Source organism: Oncorhynchus kisutch, unplaced genomic scaffold (assembly GCF_002021735.2).
Source record: "Oncorhynchus kisutch isolate 150728-3 unplaced genomic scaffold, Okis_V2 Okis09a-Okis19a_hom, whole genome shotgun sequence".
In the NCBI taxonomy this organism is placed as follows: Eukaryota; Metazoa; Chordata; class Actinopteri; order Salmoniformes; family Salmonidae; genus Oncorhynchus; species Oncorhynchus kisutch.
The window spans coordinates 8,259,756-8,264,970 of NW_022261985.1; the positions used below are offsets into that span (position 1 = coordinate 8,259,756).

Consider the following 5,215-nt stretch of genomic DNA (forward strand, 5'->3'; position numbering starts at 1 on the left):
AGAGCTAAAAAAATACAAGATAAACCGAAGCAGTCCAGTCCAGGAGGGACTGCATGTCCCCTCCATTACCACCAGGGGTCACTCTCCTTACTTCAGTACAGTGTGTGAGAGCTAAAAAAATACAAGATAAACCGAAGCAGTCCAGTCCAGGAGGGACTGCATGTCCCCTCCATTACCACCAGGGGTCACTCTCCTTACTTCAGTACAGTGTGTGAGAGCTAAAAAAATACAAGATAAACCGAAGCAGTCCAGTCCAGGAGGGACTGCATGTCCCCTCCATTACCACCAGGGGTCACTCTCCTTACTTCAGTACAGTGTGTGAGAGCTAAAAAAATACAAGATAAAACGAAGCAATACAATAAACTATCAATGATAATTATGACACAAATAGAAAAACAACCCAGAGACAACACTTAGTTCCATTTTAATTTTAATTATTATTTAGCCATGCTACAAAACACAGGGGGTTGTTGGCAGTGATGGAATATTGTATGAACATTGTTGTAGACATCTAAATACACACTATGGTTTTTCATCCAGTCAAAAAATACTAACATTCTGGTAAACACATTTCCAGAACAGAAAAATGCAAATATCAAAATCTCCTCCCCTCCCACCAATGTAAAGTCCATACAATATGAAGTCATTATGTTTTTCAACAGGAGACCCAATGGGCTGTTCACTGGTTCAATCAACAAAATGACGGTCAACCAACGTGGAATAGATGTTGAACTGACGTCTGTGCCCAGTGAGTAATGAATTGTTTCATTCACTGCGTAGTTCTTTATAGTGTCTGGTGTTCTGAGACCAAAACAGTGGAAATAAGGAATGTTTACATCTTAAATGGAACCAACGGAACCCATTCTAGAACTCCGTGAAAATCATCATATTCTAGAATTTAAAAAAGGAGTTTGGCAAATAATCCATTTTTTCCACTAACAGTTCCTTTCTTTAATAAACAATATCTATTAAAGTACTTTTTTGTACAATTCCTATAGTTTACGAACTCTTTTAAAATGTAGGTAGAAAAAAATATAATGCAAGTTAGAACCCAATAATAATGATTTGTACAATATGATACAATGACAGAACAGGTAACAGAAGACCACACTCCTCCAATGAAACATGGCTGTCGGACAGCATTGTGTGGGAAACACTGTCCCTTTCTATTTCCTTGTTCACAACGACGTTCAGAAGGAAAATTCAGACTGAACTAAGACATTCTACAACAACCACCAGGGGGCGCCTGTACAAATGGACTATTGTTTGCAGGGTCGGGGGTCAATTCCCTATCAGTTCTGTCCATCCAGGAAACAAAACAGAAATTTCAAATCGACTCTCTGAATTGGCTGAATAGTAAAATAAATTGGACCCCAAACCTGCTGAAAGGAACCTGGAACATGATGATGTCACACAGGAACACCAACGGTAGGATTTGGGTATTTTCAGTACAGTCAGCATGAACAAACCCCTTAGTACAGCTGCATTGTGGAACATCCTCATTTGGCATTTATACATACACCCCCATCTGTCTGTACACTAGTAGTGGCTAAAGTGACTGTGGTGTACCAAGACGTTGACCCCGAGACATGGCCGAAGACTCCAGGCTTGGGGTCAATTCCATTCCGTCAATTCAGAAAGTAAACCAAGTTCCAAATCCACATTTTCCTCGTTGAAAAGCATTGAAGAGAATTGGAATTTCAGTGTACTTCCTGAATCGACTGGGATTGAAATGGAATTGAGCCCAACCCTGGTAGGCCCACTAACATAACACACCATTGGAGTCCACAGCCATTAGGGCAACAAGGAAGTCAGCTTCAAATAGCGACACGAGTGTTGACTTTAACATAATTTCAGTTTATGATCAGCACTAGAAAAGATTGGTACCGAGAGAGAGATTGGTACCGAGAGAGAGATTGGTACCGAGAGAGAGATTGGTGAGGAGGTCCGTCATTCAAAAGAGACCTCGCTGTTTGGCACATCACCTGCAAGCTAAACTTACACAGGCACTCGGAATAACAGGTAGCCTGGGTACCAGTCTGTTTGTGCCGTCATGCCAACGCCCTGTCACTCATTTCTTTGGCTTGACAATGACAGCGAAGGAGTAGACAAGAACACAGACTGATCTGGGACCAGGCTAGAAGTCAAGGTGTTTCACTCCCTTCTTTAATTAGGTATCAAATGACCTCAGGAATAAAATAGTGATACAGTGCCTTGCGAAAGTATTCGGCCCCCTTGAACTTTGCGACCTTTTGCCACATTTCAGGCTTCAAACACAATCATTTTTGCACGCCCAATTTTTCTGTTTTTGATTTGTTAAAAAAGTTTGAAATATCCAATAAATGTCGTTCCACTTCATGATTGTGTCCCACTTGTTGTTGATTCTTCACAAAAAAATACAGTTTTATATCTTTATGTTTGAAGCCTGAAATGTGGCAAAAGGTCGCAAAGTTCAATGGGGCCCGAATACTTTCGCAAGGCACTGTATATTGGTGTGTACCTGGTACCATCAGTCCCCTTTCAGTATAGCCTGGGTACCAGTCTGCTTGTGCCATCATGCCACTCCTTGTCATGACACAGACTGGCACAAACAGGTCTGAGACCAGGTTACTTTCAGGACACAGTGTAACTCCTTGTCATGACACAGACTGGCACAAACAGGTCTGAGACCAGGTTACTTTCAGGACACAGTGAAACTCCTTGTCATGACACAGACTGGCACATACAGGTCTGAGACCAGGTTACTTTCAGGACACAGTGAAACTCCTTGTCATGACACAGACGGGCACAAACAGGTCTGGGACCAGGTTACTTTCAGGACACAGTGAAACTCCTTGTCATGACACAGACGGGCACAAACAGGTCTGGGACCAGGTTACTTTCAGGACACAGTGAAACTCCTTGTCATGACACAGACGGGCACAAACAGGTCTGGGACCAGGTTACTTTCAGGACACAGTGAAACTCCTTGTCATGACACAGACGGGCACAAACAGGTCTGGGACCAGGTTACTTTCAGGACACAGTGAAACTCCTTGTCATGACACAGACGGGCACAAACAGGTCTGGGACCAGGTTACTTTCAGGACACAGTGAAACTCCTTGTCATGACACAGACGGGCACAAACAGGTCTGAGACCAGGTTACTTTCAGGACACAGTGAAACTCCTTGTCATGACACAGACTGGCACATACAGGTCTGAGACCAGGTTACTTTCAGGACACAGTGTAACTCCTTGTCATGACACAGACGGGCACAAACAGGTCTGAGACCAGGTTACTTTCAGGACACAGTGAAACTCCTTGTCATGACACAGACGGGCACAAACAGGTCTGAGACCAGGTTACTTTCAGGACACAGTGAAACTCCTTGTGAAGGAATAAGACATTTTAAAATATTTTATTTATTTAATGTATTGCAACAAATCAGCCCTTCTGTCTTCAAATGTTGTGGTTTTCTTCTTCAGTTTGGAGGTAAAACAAAGTATGACAACAACAACAAGGGTCAGGTCAAGGTGCAACTGAAGAACACGACAGTGGTTCTGTCCCAAATGGAACACTATTCCCTATGTAATGCACTCATTTTGACCAGAACCCTCTGGGCCCTGGGACGTTATGCACTCATTTTGACCAGAACCCTCTGGGCCCTGGAACGTTATGCACACATTTTGACCAGAACCCTCTGGGTCCTGGGTTGTTATGTACTCATTTTGACCAGAACCCTCTGGGCCCTGGGTTGTTATGTACTCATTTTGACCAGAACCCTCGGGGTCCTGGGTTGTTATGTACTCATTTTGACCAGAACCCTCGGGGTCCTGGGTTGTTATGTACTCATTTTGACCAGAACCCTCTGGGCCCTGGGACGTTATGCACTCATTTTGACCAGAACCCTCTGGGCCCTGGGTCGTTATGTACTCATTTTGACCAGAACCCTCTGGGCCCTGGGTTGTTATGTACTCATTTTGACCAGAACCCTCGGGGTCCTGGGTTGTTATGTACTCATTTTGACCAGAACCCTCGGGGTCCTGGGTTGTTATGTACTCATTTTGACCAGAACCCTCGGGGTCCTGGGTTGTTATGTACTCATTTTGACCAGAACCCTCTGGGCCCTGGGTCGTTATGTACTCATTTTGACCAGAACCCTCTGGGCCCTGGGTCGTTATGTACTCATTTTGACCAGAACCCTCTGGGCCCTGGGTCGTTATGTACTCATTTTGACCAGAACCCTCTGGGTCCTGGGTCGTTATGTACTCATTTTGACCAGAACCCTCTGGGCCCTGGGTCGTTATGCACTCATTTTGACCAGAACCCTCCAGGTCATCTGATTCCTTATTGTCTAAAAAGGTCCAACTGATCTTAGATCAGCACTCCTATTCTCAGGCACTTTATGAATAGTCCTGGTCTAAAGTAGTGCACTATATAGGGAATAGGGTTCTGGTCTAAAGTAGTGCACTATATAGGGAATAGGGCTCCATTTGCGATCAGTGCTTGGTAGGCTAGGTATGGTCGGGCGTGTTGAAGTTCACATAGGAAGGTCAGTACTGTTGTGTCTGGTTTTCCTAGAGGTACCGTCGTCACGGGGCAGTGCTTTCTGAAGGCTCGACATGGCCGCCGTGCGCTCGATGTCGATCATGGCGTACAGTTCGGTCCTCCGCGTGGGGGTGGAGGGGGGGAGGAGGAGACTGCCCAGGCCGACGCCACAGGGAGTGGTGGGGGTCTTGGGTGTCTGCGGCCCACTGGAGTCCGAACCCTTCTCCATCTCCAACTCAATGTAGTTCAGCTGCCTCAGGGGATCCAACCCCAACCCACACGGTCCACCCGCCAATCGCCCCGACCGGAAGTCAAAGTTAAAGACGGTGGGGGTCAAACAGACGCCGCTAGAGTCCCGCCCCCGCGGAAGGATCCGCGCAGAGTCCAGTTTGGCGCTGAGCGAGACGTTTACATTCTCTGTGTTGACGTAGTTGTGCATGGGGTCCAGACCCAGACCGTGGTGATGAAGGTGATGGTGATGGTGGTGAGGATGGTGGTGGTGGTTGTGGTAGCCGTTAAGGGAGGGCGTCTTTGGTCCATATCCGTGATACACCTCGTCTTCGTCCTCCTCGTCTCCCTCGGAGAAGCGCCTGGCGGTCTCCCACACCGGCGGCAGCGCCGGGAGGTTCTCGTAGTTAAGGAGCGCCGTGCGCCGCTGGGCGGAGTTGTTGGCATTGTGGGAGGA

The 5,215-nt window shown here is 46.4% G+C and overlaps 1 pseudogene; it reads right to left on the reverse strand.

The window, feature by feature from the left end:
* Positions 1 to 413: 413 nt before the first annotated feature.
* Positions 414 to 5,215, reverse strand: part of LOC109877256 (fibroblast growth factor receptor substrate 2-like) — an 81,049-nt pseudogene continuing 76,247 nt past the window's right edge.